The following is a 14,583-nucleotide window of genomic DNA, read 5'->3' on the forward strand; positions in this document are numbered from 1 at the left end:
AACTAAATGGCTACTACACTGAGGTGTTAAAAGTCATCGGATAGCGATATCCACATATAATGATAGCAGTTATGTCGCTCACACGAGGTATAGAGCGGCAGAGTATTGGCGGAGCTGCTAATTTTACTCGGGTGATTCATGTGTAAAGGTTTCCGACGGGATTATGGCTTCACCACAGGAATTAACACACTTTAAACGCGGAATAATAGTTGGAGCTTGACTCATGGGATATTGCATTTCGGAAATCCTTAGGTAATTCAATATTCCGAAATTCACAATGTTAAGAGTGTGCGAGGTGCCGGGGCTAGCAGTGTATTTAACACTAAATTCTTCTAGAATCTTTATGTGGAAATGATGCTCTAAGCCCCCCCGTTTTCTAGCTCCTACTTTTGCTGTTGCACATGGATTAAGAAGAAACGCGAACTGACTGTAATCGACCCTGCAAGTGGAATAGAAAAGAGTTTGGCATCTGCAATAATTTAATTTAATAGAAATTAATTAGATAAAGGAAAGCTTCATTAACATAGTGAGAAATGAAAGGGTTTCTCTACCGATTAACAGACTGAAAGTTCTGTCCAAAATAACAATTTGATTTATTATGAATAGACTCAAAATAATAAACAAAACACATGAAACATTTACGAAACATCAAATTGGATACTCAAATAAACGCTGTAAAGGTGAAGTTGTCCATAAACTAGATTGTGACATTTATGACCAAGTGGTATGTGGAGCCACTTACCTGCAACTCAAATCTTAAGAGAAACACCAAGCCAACCCAACATTAATTGCTGCTACAGTAGTGAGAACTCTGACAATGAACATCCAAGACAGAACCACGCAAGAAAAGACGGGAACAGGCGCACTCTGCTGAGCTCTGATTATCACAGAGCAAATTCCCTAATCTGCCGATGCTGCGGACATACATTACCAAGCTGTCTTCTTAACTGCAAGGACACGATCTGGTGTACCGGAAGCGATGGCTGGTTGCTTCGACGTCCTGTCGAGGTGATGATAAGGTCGCGAGTATAGTCCGAAACCAATTATCCTAGTCTGGTTGTTCCAGACTAAAGACTTCCTATCAATACAAATGCGCCTCTGAGGGACACGAAGAAGGCCCGCCACACAATCACTGACGGTATAGTGATTGATTTTAACAAGCGAAGTCACACAGTAACTCCGATACTGTCAACTTTAGCCAAAACTGCTCAAGACAGACAATATAGACCGCTTGTACGCAAAACGCTCAATTGCCAGCTGTACTCGGAAAGTTACGTTGAAGTCGAAACTTCAGCAACTTCGTCAAACAGTTACAATTAAACAAAAGTATATTAGACAGCCAACGGAAGGCAGGCTGTCCAGAGCAGCGACAGCTCAGTCTTGTAACCTACTCCGATCGAAAGGCGAGAGCCGACCCTCTCAAGAGCACCAGTACAGACCGAACACAGAACATTCCCGCCCCCACGACAGTGGCCGTGGTTAAACGTTCCAATCAGCAACTCGAAAACCGGCGGAAAATTCCACTCTATTGCCGAAGCACTACCATTCCACCAATGGATGTGGCACCAATTTTTGCGCCGATTTTGCTACGTCACGGAGCTATGCCCTGAGCAAGCCAATCACAGTTATGATTTTACAGAAAACGCGGGAATTTGCCCGCCAAAACTGCCTGGGAATACAAGTCATTCCCACGCCTCGCTGGTAGCCCGCCAGAAAGTGTTTTCACTAAGTTTCTGCGAAGTAACGGAATCTCTAACCCAGCCGCCCCTTCCGGCCCATCTGGGCGTGTCGCTCCCGCTCTTATGACAATGTCGGCGTCTGGAACGCACCCACTCGCCTCCCTCACACCCGTCGGCTTAACCCTTTCAAGGCCAGCAGAACTCGCCTGTCACCGGACCATCCGGGTGACGAGAGACACTGCGTGAGAAGTCCGCGTGTGAAGGAATAGCAACTTTTCACCGCATGTAACTAGAGAGGAAAATCGAATTACTCAGAGTAAGCTAGAAATATGAGAGGGGGCTCATGCCACCTCTCAAGTGTGCCAAGAACACCAAATTTCAGACATTCCTCACACCATGGATAATGCAGTGGCAGACGGCCTTCACTCAACAACCAAGAGCAGTGGCGTTTGCGTGGAGTTGACAGTGCTAAGAGACAAGCAACAGTTCGTGTAAAACCGTAGAAATCAATGTGAGACGTACGACGAACATATCTGTTAGGATAGTGCGGCGAAATTTGGCTTTAATGGGCTATGGCAACAGACGACCGACACCAGTACCTTTGCTAGCAGTACGGCATCGCCAGTAAGCGCTTCTCCTGGGCTCGTGACCATAGCTCTTGGATACTAGGCGACTGGAAAACCGCGGCCTGGTCAGATGAATCCCGATTTCAGTTGGTAAGAGCGGATGGTAGGGTTCGAGTGTGGGGCAGACACCACGAAGCCGTGGACTGAAGTTGTCAACAAGGCACTGTGCGAGCTGGTGGTGGCTTCATAATGGTGTGGGCTGTGTTTACACAGAATGGACTGGGTTCCAGGGAGACCATTTGCCGCCGCTCATGGTCGTCATGTTCCCAAATAACGATGGAATTTTTATGGATGACAGTGCGCCATATCACCGGACCACAGTTGGTCGCGATTGGTTTGAAGAAGATTCTGGACAGTTCGAGCGAACGGTTCGGCCACCCATATCGCCCGACATGAACCCCTTCGAAAATTTATAGGACATAATCAAGAGATCAGTTCGTGAATTGAAATCCTGCGCCAGCAACATCTCTGCAATTATGGACGCCAATAGCTACAGCATGGCTCAACATTTCTACAGGGTACTTCCAAAGAGTTGTTGAGTCCATGCTACGTTGTGCTGTTTCACGACGCCGGGCAAAAGGAAATCAGACACCACTTTTGTCGCCTCAGTGAATAAATTTTGCTCATGGATTCGGACAATAACTTCACCTGTTTTCTGTGATAGCATTTGGTGAGATTCTTGGTTAGTGAGTTATTTGCGAATTATTCGATGAAATGGTGAAACTCAGCATTATGTGCAATTACCCATTTTCAACACAGGTATAATTAAACGTCTACAGATAGCTATTGTTGTCTATCATCTAATACCGCCGTTACACTTATTATTTTGCAATTTATTTTGTACTAAAATGCGTTGATTAACACTTAAAATCAACGTCTCGATTCATAAATCAAATTGCCCTGGTGTAACAGAACTGAAAAAGTTGTTTTCCGATAGTGCTGTTAACCCGGCGTCAGCTAACAATTTTGTTGTTGTTGTTGTGAGAAATTATTAATTTGTAAAGGTAATAGTTTCATTCAAATCTTCCACCGTCAGTATGTACAGTGCTAGTTTATCTACAGGATGGGCGTCAAGACCTGCTTCCTCGCGTTATTTCTCTCTTACCTGTTGTGCAATTGCCTATTCCGTATCTTAGTTAATATGGATTTTAGTTATGCGGCAGCTCTGAAATAATTTGCGGCTTCCGATTTTTCTCCGTAGCCGCACACACACGTCATCTGCGGTATTTCAACCGGTCTCGGTAGCCCCGCACTCACCTCGCTGCCCCTCTGAAAGCCACCTTACTGCGTAGTCAGCATATTCCGCCACTCGCTTAGGCTCGGGTTCCGTCTACTGGCTAGACGTTTGCTCCAGTCCTGAACTACAACGGATATCCGAGAAGCTGCGTAGTATTCGATCGAGAAGAGAAGATAATTTTATGAATTCATTTATTCTAAATTAGACGTAGTTATATTGAAAAACTCTCGACTGTGGAATTGGTAATAAAGTTTGTAGCAGTCCATGCATCTCAGCATTTTTTCTCATAGCAGTTAGCAGTAGTATGTGCGCTATTCATTTTCTCACAAACATCAGTCTGATTTTTTGATCAAATGTTGAGTGGGTCGAAAAGAGTACTCCCTAGTCTTTAGTGCGTCGAGAGAAATTTGGAACACTGCACGAACAACTGCTGATAGCTACGTAAATAAAGTGTCAGAAAGTTCATCTCGTGAAAGCCTGGTTATGTTGCGTATGAGAATTACACTCGTGTAGAAATTGTGAAATAATTTCTTTCACGTTGAAAAAGTAAACATCGAATTACAGCACAAATTAAAACTGATCTCTCTCTTGTGCCGGCCGAAGTGGCCGTGCGGTTAAAGGCGCTGCAGTCTGGAACCGCAAGACCGCTACGGTCGCAGGTTCGAATCCTGCCTCGGGCATGGATGTTTGTGATGTCCTTAGGTTAGTTAGGTTTCACTAGTTCTAAGTTCTAGGGGACTAATGACCTCAGCAGTTGAGTCCCATAGTGCTCAGAGCCATTTGATCTCTCTCTTGATCTATACGCTATCAATAATAATGGAAGGCCGATCAAGTATTTTATATTTCACGCTTTCTCCTTTTCGGTGGAGACCGCCTTGTCGAAGTACTGACCGTGCGTGCGGAGATGAAGCCGGCTGCTATGCCAGTCGTAGTGTAGCTACTGGCAGCGTCTCCCACGCCGGACAGACCTCAGTGGGCGAAGCAGATGAAGACTGTCCCACTACAATTCATCACTCCCACATCCATTGCCTTAGTCCTCTCCCAATTACTCAATGTAAAATGTAATGGAATCTATGCCGAGGGCAGCATTGGCACATGGGAAGATGTCATTCACGGAGCCTCAAGGTTCTTGGACTATTTCTCTGAGTAATTACCTTTGCACCGCATGGGACCGCGTGGTGGTGACCTAATAAACTGAAGGACACAGAACAAAATAAAACAGAAACTGAGGGACTTGATGAGAACACCATCCATCCATCGGGGTTCACCAATAGCCGATTTTCGGGGCTGTTGTGAGCGTGTGTGACGCTTATGCAGAGTAAACTGGTCCTCCAAGGTCCTGATAATCTGACCAATATATGACAAGCCATAAGTACAAGGAATACATTAGACACCCGCCTTACGCAAATCAAGATCATCCTTAACGGAAACTAAGAGAAACCTAAACTTTCTGCAAAATATGACCGTTATTGTTGGATATGCTTCCTGCGTAAGATAGAAAGGCTGCAGATCTTCGTGCTTACTCGGTATTATCATCACTCAACCGGTGCAAGGCTGGTCGATAGTGTAACGCACATCTGACCTGTCTTTCAGTATATCTATCCCGACGAAAGGTGATCTGAAGTTGGATGCGTCTATCATCCTGTAATATACTAAAAGTTTCGACCTAATAACTTAGTTAGAAGGGAATATAAAAAACAAATTCGTTAAACACATGCCACACTCAGCTTATTATCACGTAACACTGAGGGTAGGTCTGCCGGTAAACCAGCGTGTACCCTCTCGTTGTTATATAAAATACAGCCCATTAAAATACGGCGAACTGTAATCAACAAACCACATGCATCACAAATGGCCGTTCTTCACGATTGAGAAGGAAGCCTCGGGCCATAGGACTATGTCTTACTTAAAGTCGCGTTAAAAAGGTTTCATGTTATAAGTGGCGATAAGGAACTGCGCCAAGACCTCACAGTCTGTTCTATTGATTGCAAATGATCATCCGTCACGCGCAGCAACACTTCTTTGCCTTGAAAATGACAAGGTGGTCACCTCTCAAAATATCGTCGCTTGTCGACGGCATTTCCGTAAGCTATTTGAACATAGAATTACGTTCCTTCAGATGACGAATTGTTGTCCCAGGAACTTAGTGACCAATAGGATTAAGCAGCATAAGTAAGATAGCCTGAGGTAAACTGTATTAGTCTCAGTTTACCTTCCTTACGAGGACAGTGCTCCTTCTTCCCAGGAAGTGAGGAGACTGGTAGGCAGCTCTTCAGGGCTGAACGAACAACTGTTCGTTTGTTGTGGTGCCAATGTCCACAACCTGATATGGGGAAGCAGTGACACAAACATCTGGTGTGAGTACCTTCTCGAATACTTACTCGAAAGTAACCTGGAGATCCGGAATAAAGACGGGAAAACTAAATTCAAATGGAATGAAAGACAATACGTTACATGGATATGGGTCAGAAAACGATTTATTTCAATGTTAGAGGTCAGTTTCTACAACTCTTCAACACATTAATCACGGGAAACACACAGGAAAAGAAGGTTTCAGCACAGTATGAAACACTTTTCCAAATGAAGTGTTCAAAATGCCATCAGTTAGCAAGCATACGTGCCTTGAATCCCTGATGCGCTGATGTATCAATGGAGGAATGAATATTATTTCATAGTCTTTCACAATATGGCCACGAAGACTCCATACATCTTTTACCAGAGTACTGTATACAGGAGCTTTCAGATACCGCCACCAAAAAAGTCTAGTAGTTTTAGGTCCAGAGAGCTTCGTGGCCAAGGAATTCGTTCACCTCTGTCTTCTCATTTGTCACGGAATCTGTATTTTGAAGTCCATGAACATTAACTCTGAAATAAGCGGAAACTCCATAGACCGTGAAATACATGTATCGTCGCACTCGTAAAGGTATTATGTTCTAGCACAACAGTAGAGACACAGTCTAATACACACAGTCGTGGCATTCACTGCTGTGAAAATTGTTACCATCTGACGGTTGGGAGTGCCCCTGGCGGCGAGAAAGCAGGCGTAAAATTAATGTTTGTTTTTAATTATTTCTCCACTTGTATAACGAATTGGTTATCATATTTTTGCACTACAAGCATTAGAAAATTACCGAAAGACATGAATTACTGTGAAGTATATGTGAAAATGGCCGAATCACACTTATTCAGTGCCATAACCTACTACTTAACCATTAAAAAATGGTTATGTGAAATTGTACGAATTTTATTGATATGCAGACCCGAGCTACGGGACACAGTTCTGAGGGAAGGAGAATGTTATGACGGCAACTCCTGTCCCATGTAGGCCGAAAACTTCACAGCGGGACATCTAGTGGACAGAATGAGACGCCGCAGCCATTGGGCAGACCACCAGCGGCAAAAGCCACTCCTGTCCTTGCTTTTAATGACGACCCTTCGGAAAGCCTTTCTACAGGAACACAGCTGGAGATTGCCGATAAACGTCAAGAGCAACCTAACTCAAAACAATGGTGACTCACTGTAGCCACCAGTGTTAAAACTCGCACGAAGAAAAAGCTGTTCATCACTGTATTTTCACAATATATATAAATGACCTAGTTGATAGTGTCGCAAGTTCCATGCGGCTTTTCGCGGATGATGCTGTAGTATACAGAGAAGTTGCAGCATTAGAAAATTGTAGCGAAATGCAGGAAGATCTGCAGCGGATAGGCACTTGGTGCAGGGAGTGGCAACTGACCCTTAACATAGACAAATGTAATGTATTGCGAATAAATAGAAAGAAGGATCCTTTATTGTATGATTATATGATAGCGGAACAAACACTGGTAGCAGTTACTTCTGTAAAATATCTGGGAGTATGCGTGCGGAACGATTTGAAGTGGAATGAACATACAAAATTAGTTGTTGGTAAGGCGGGTACCAGGTTGAGATTCATTGGGAGAGTGCTTAGAAAATGTAGTCCAACAACAAAGGAGGTGGCTTACAAAACACTCGTTCGACCTATACTTGAGTATTGCTCATCAGTGTGGGATCCGTACCAGATCGGGTTGACGGAGGAGATAGAGAAGATCCAAAGAAGAGCGGCGCGTTTCGTCACAGGGTTATTAGATAACCGTGATAGCGTTACGGAGATGTTTAGCAAACTCAAGTGGCAGACTCTGCAAGAGAGGCGCTCTGCATCGCGGTGTAGCTTGCTCGCCAGGTTTCGAGAGGGTGCGTTTCTGGATGAGGTATCGAACATATTGCTTCCCCCTACTTATACCTCCCGAGGAGATCACGAATGTAAAATTAGAGAGATTCGAGCGCGCACGAAGGCTTTCAGACAGTCGTTCTTCCCGCGAACCATACGCGACTGGAACAGAAAAGGGAGGTAATGTCAGTGGCACGTAAAGTGCCATCCGCCACACACCGTTGGGTGGCTCGCGGAGTATAAATGTAGATGTAGATGTATTACATAGCAGAAATTAAACTCTGCCCTAAAAAAGAAATGACGCCTGTGATAGGCTGCAGAAACTCTAGAGGGTGGAGTTATAAGAAGGACAAGCGCTCTGATTGGTCAGAAAGAAAACAAGTGGCCACCAGCTTTGATACAGGCAAATGTAGAGAGAGGAATTCACCCTTTCTCTTGCAGCAAACAGTCGAGTGTTTAAGTAAGGCGACTCGTGGCGCGCTGAGAGATTGCGAGGGTCATTATGTAAACACTTGTTCAGAGGATCGTCTTAACTCGTAAGGAGTTAAACTGCAAAGTCTCCTAGTATGGAGAACCGCACTGAGCACTGACAGTTAACGCTTAAGAGCGATTTGAGGGCAACGACGTATGCGCTATTCCAACCAAATAGCTTGTATTATGCGAATCAACTTAGCTAGGGAACAACTAAGCGTCTCGGCTTCACCGAAGACGTGGGAAATATATCAGACTGTGGTTTAACAGTCGAGAGAGACTTAGCGGAGATATTCAGGTTCACAGCTCCCGCCTACAGCCGCCACTGCCACCGCTGACAGCGGGTAAACACGCACGCTCGCGCTACGCCAGGAAGTGATATTCAGTTGACATTCAGAATTGCAGTCGTGTCCGTCTCTCCTATTTTTTCGTACATTCAACCAACGACCTGAAGTTAAACATATTCGAGATTGTTGGGCTTAATTGAAACAGAAACGTGAGATATCCGATCTAACAAAAAGGACTGATCAGCCACTGTAGAGTGCTTTATACTCTGAAGTTGTGGGAATGTTTTAATTGTGCTCTTTTTCCTGATTACTCTTTACCGACCACATCCATTAATTGGTTATTTGAATTGTGCATTTTAGTTTAATTGATATTTCTGGCACCAATTGTATTTAATTCGTTTGGATATTTTTGACCCCCGGCATGGTCATCCGCCATCTTACTATTAAAGAACATTAGGAATTTCGCTTCACAGTTGCGAACACGCCATATCAATATTTTAAAAATCCTGTACGTATTATAATATGTCGTGAAGTCATACCCAGAGTAAAAATAAACCACGATAACGAAAATCAAAGATTACCATTTTTTGCTAATGTATTGTTACGCCTGAACCTGTACGCTAATTTCTGTTAGCGATAATGTTTCCTTTACAGCGAGTGTAGTGGAACTGACATTGAGACAATTGTCTGATTAGATCGCTGTCCGTACTGCTGAAATTTTCTGAACTCTGCATTTGTGAGATGGTATCTTCCTACCTTGCATGCCGTGGGTTCAACACCAAATTCCTCAAACACTCACAGAGCGTCCTTGCGCAGCTGTGGTATGAATATAGATCAAAACCAGTCTCACACATGTTGGAACATCTATGTCGTTTCTCCTTCGACTTGAGTTGCGGTGGCTTCTTAGGTCATTAAATAATGTAGACTTTGCGTTACGTACAGTTCCGCAATAAACAATTGACTGGAACAGTAATGAACAGAACTTCACATTGTTGAGTAGATACACGACGTCTTTCTGCACAAGATCAGGTCTATAGGCATATTTCAGCACCTATGCGCCAGTGGTCCTGATGTCCTCCGGTTAGTTATCCCTGTTCCATAACATAAATTTGTGTGCATTCCCTTTTTTTTGCATGTTCTAGTATTTAGTTGATTTCGTAATACCATACGACTTTAACTTTTCTATCAGACTGGTTTTGAAAATGTTCAAATGTGTGTGAAATCTTATGGGACCTAACTGCTACGGTCATCAGTCCCTAAGCCTTACACACTACTTAATCTAAATTATCCTAAGGACAAACACACACACCCATGCCAAAGGGAGGACTCGAACCTCCGCCGGGACCAGCCGCACAGGAGAGTAAACACCAGTAATATACCACGCCAGAATGAAACAAAAACAAAAGTCGCGATTGAATACTATAAGTGCATGTAAGACAACAAATAGCAAAGGATGACGTGTGTGGTGTGGTCAACAAAGAAGATGAACTTTTTCCCAAAAGACTGATTTCTTAAAACAAGCTTTCACTACTGTTCTATGAAAATGCTTGAGACGTGGACTTCATCAATGAAAATTTCATTACTTTCTGTCGACAGATTACTTCCTATGAACGCGCTGCCTGTGCGAGCCGTCGCTTGAATAATATGCCGGTCAGAGGCAATTGCGATAGGGTGCCGTTATGTTTAGATATGACCCATTTCATTACCGAAATCTGGACCCATTACTCGGCCATAGAGGTAGATGCACTCGCGATAGCTTGCCGTAATCCAGAGCGGATCTGCCCTGGAGATTAATAGGTCCCGAGCAGTTAGGGCAGCCACGATATGCTTCCTGGTAGCATCCCACAGCGCCCTGTTAATGTAGCCACATTGCCTGCTAGCGATATCCTCAGAATTACTCAGACGGACGAATACTGGAAGAATTTTGTACCAGGGTCTGTTAACAATTAGAAAACACTGATGTATTTTCCTCCTGTTTGATGTCAATTACAGTATTGTTATACATAATGTATTTGCACAACATTTATTTCAATGTATTCATATAAATTTGTTTATTGTTCTTTTTCATGTGTAGTCTACACTACATTTCTCAACTGACGCAGGGCTTTCCAGTACCGCGACCTCCGCGATGAGTAGACAACGGCCAGCGATGGTGAAATCCACATTGCCAAGAGTCTCGTTACATATATTATGAAAATACTCGTCATCGTCTATCGATTCCGTGTAACAGTCGGAAGAGAATGTTGTCTATGCATTCAGAGAAAAATCGATATATGTAATCTGAATTCAACGAATTACAATACCAGAAGATTTTATTGGAAAGAATTATTGTATAATTAAGTGTTTTTATTTAAAGTTAATTTATTTATTTGCAATCCTGAACTGGAGGTTGCTTGGAAACCGATCTGAACAAAGCTTATTGGATTTTCGGCATTCAGAGCGAGTAGTGCAATCCTCGTGTTGTATCAGTACACTCTCTTCAAAAGTACCAAATTTTTGAAAAACTGCAAAAGAACTTAGTCGTCGTGTGTTTATCTCATTGAGACGCAAAAAACTAATCGTACAGTAACTGAGAAAAAATTTTATAACTTTGCTACGAAAAAGAAATATTCTGAATTCCTCGCATTCTTACGAAGACCGAGCCTCCGTCAATCCTGGGATACTGGATAATTAAAACAAATATTTTACTACAATCTGTGTAAAGTATTATAATAAAAATTCATTGTAATAAAAATAATAATAAAATACCTCAACATAAATGATAATATTATACCATTCACTAATGGAGTGTCCTTTAGTCGCCTGACAATAGGTCTTTGTCATCTTTTTATATCTATATTTATATCTGTATTCTATATCACGTCTAACCAATTAGTCCATTTGTCTGTTCACATTCTACAGTTATCCCATAACATTCCTTTTGTCATTCAGCACCCATCCCTCGTTAATCCTCATACAGAGATCAGAGGTTATAACAGGTACAAATTTTAAATTAGTTTCCAAAATTTATTGCGAGAGGATGGATATCGTCAACATGTATTAGAAGGATGCAGTGTCTTGTGGATATACTATTCACATTTTTAATTCAGTGTTACCTACTACATAAAATTCGTGTGTATATTTCTTGATTCCGACCGTTTTAGGGGAAATGTCCCATGCAAACAGCAAGAAGGAAGCCTGAAAAACTCATTTCTCTAGCCTACTTTTCTGAAGTAATTTACAGGCTTGAGACGATTGCTTAAACTTTTAGTCTTTTACCATCACAACAGGGGCTCCAGTTTTCATATTATAGCAAATGTAAGTGTTGGCAGCATCTTCCATTCGACGTGACACCCTTGTCGATGACACTGGGTTACGAAAAAACGTCTAAGATATTGAGAACAAATTATAAAAAAAGAGCTACTATAAAACTGAATAATAAAGATTCAACATAAAATTAATACTGAAAACTACAATAATAATAATAATGTTCATATATTAATGTAAATTAATAATAATATGTTTATGTTGATAACAGCAGTAATAGGTATAGTAATGTACAAGAAGCCTGTGGATTTACTTCAGCTACACACCTAATTAATGAGGAACGGTCGGTGAGTCTGTCTATTATGGTAGGTCTAGTAACAACCAGAAAAAGAGAAAAAGATATCTTAATTTACTGAGTTTCAATTACCTGAAGACAATAACGCGTACCTAACATACTCATTTTGGCAATATGTGTAAAGCTGGGAAAATTCAAAACCATAACAAAGAAAAGTAATATTGAGAAAAGTAATATTCTTAGATCAACACTTCGCTGGCTGCTCAAGCTATAAAATCTTTAAAGTTATCCACTGGGCTGGGGCCGATTGTTTACAGTAGGATTGGTCGTAATGAGTATTAGTTGGATTGGTCGTAATGAGTACTTGGTACCAAGTAAGTGGAATGCGAATATAATTATTTATTCATCATCACTATACTCACGTATTTGAATTCTATTGCTGCACGTAGAATGATAACATGAAGACAAGTTTGGAAAAACAGGCCAACCTTCAAACGTTAAAACTTAGAGATACTTACTGGCGTCTGTTGCTGGGTACAGGAACTATTAAAATTGACGTTGGTATCACCCCTAACTATCTCATTATGATGTAATACAACATAGAGAATGTCTTGCGTTTCGCTAGATGTGATTTCTGCAATGTCAAAAACAGGCAAACCTTCCACTACACTCCGGCTTCCCTCCAGTGAAAAGAAGCTGAACAGCCGAGTAGCAGGATAGCCAATATTATGCCATATGATAAACAAACAACAGATAATTAACCATAATTTTAAAAGGTTTGAGGGCGAAGTTGGGGACTGAGATAGATTATATTGGAGTTAATAAAAGTGTAAACGCGAAATATAATCTCTGTGTAATATGTAATATTTATCACATTAAAAACCTAGTTTAGAGTGTTCGAAGTGTTCATTTGGCCATATGGCACACTCAGTACAGAATACAAATAGTGAACATGACGGATGTAGAAATGGGAAACGTCGACGAAAGTGTGAAGAAACAGTGGAAGTTATCCAAAGAGGAAGCGTAATCCATGGAGTTGACGCAAAGAAGTTGATAAGAAGAAGTGAAACAGTGGTACAGGATACAGTAATTATCCGTGTGTAGTGAAAAATACAAAATCACGAGGTTCAGATTGAGCCTGTGTGAGAAAATGCTTTGATGTTGAACCTCTACGTATACGGGAGAAGTTGTTTCGTGATTTCCGATGTCTAAATATCAATGATATTCAAAATTCTTATACATTTAGATGTGCGAATACGAATCCTGTCAAGCGGAGATATACTGATGATCCAGAAAGGAAAAGGCGGCAAACAATCAACATCTATAAGATTACTGTAGGTGAAGTAGACGTTCAGATTTGTAAGAAAGCTTGTCCAGCAATATTCGGTATAAGCTATGGACGCCTATCCCGTGTGAATCAACGAAAGAAATCATCTGGATCTCCTGGAGTTAGCTTCTATGTTTCATTAAGCAACAAAACACTAGCCTCATTACCATAATGATGTGTAACACGACATTAAAAGCTAACTATTTTATTTGAGGTGGATAACCGGGAGAGACGTAACAATAACCCAAATAAATGCAGTGAGAAGGACCAGGAATATTCATCGGATCGTGTATGGGAAAACAGTTTTCCTACGCAGTCGAGTCACTACTCCAGCAAAAGATTATATAATGACGTTTCTGTGTGTAAATCTAAACATTAGAATGATGTATAGTCGTTATCAAGAGAAGTACAAAGATAGCAACAAGGAACCTCTTAGCCTTGGCATGAATTGAAACTATTTTATCAGTATTTTAATATTGGCTTTGCAAAAAGAAGTTGTGAGACTTGTTGACTTTGTCATCACCTTAAGATGCAAATTTTATGTGAGAAAAACTGTCAGAAAAAGAAATAACTAGAAGCAAAACAACTTCCAAGTTAAACAGGCTATGAAGATCTGAAAACGGCCTCAGAATATTAAAAAAAGTTGTAATTCCATTACGGCCATTGCTTTCATCAATGGATGCATTGTTTTGCTACATTAGACCATGACAGTGATCATTGGCGCTCGGCTACTTCAGCCATACGTGATATGTTATCACCGATTTTCCCTTTTACAGTACTTTTTACTACAGTTAATGGTAATCTGTGGTTGTGGATGTTTGATAATGTGCAAAATAAATCTTCAAATTTTTTTTGTTCATCTTTATTATTATTTTTCATTTTACGTTCCAATATAAACGATATGACAGATCAGAAACAATAATTGATCAATACTGTATTTATTTAGGTTAAAAAATGAGAATGAAATAGTTTGACATATTTCCCCCCCCCCCCTTTTTTACAGAAACCCATTATTCTCTATTTCTAAATACTGTTGGGTTAGTCCGTTTTACTACTCATGTCTTCATATATTCTAAACGCTAGTTTCATTAAGTGGGAGGAACGGTTAGGATGCAAATGGTACTAAACGTGAATTCGCTAGGTTTTAATACCGAAAATTTTCGAAGTCTTGCAATACATATCTCTGTCGATTGCAAAGAAAGAGAAAAAATTGTATTAATTTCGTA

Source organism: Schistocerca serialis, chromosome 9, assembly GCF_023864345.2.
Source record: "Schistocerca serialis cubense isolate TAMUIC-IGC-003099 chromosome 9, iqSchSeri2.2, whole genome shotgun sequence".
Taxonomy (NCBI): Eukaryota; Metazoa; Arthropoda; class Insecta; order Orthoptera; family Acrididae; genus Schistocerca; species Schistocerca serialis.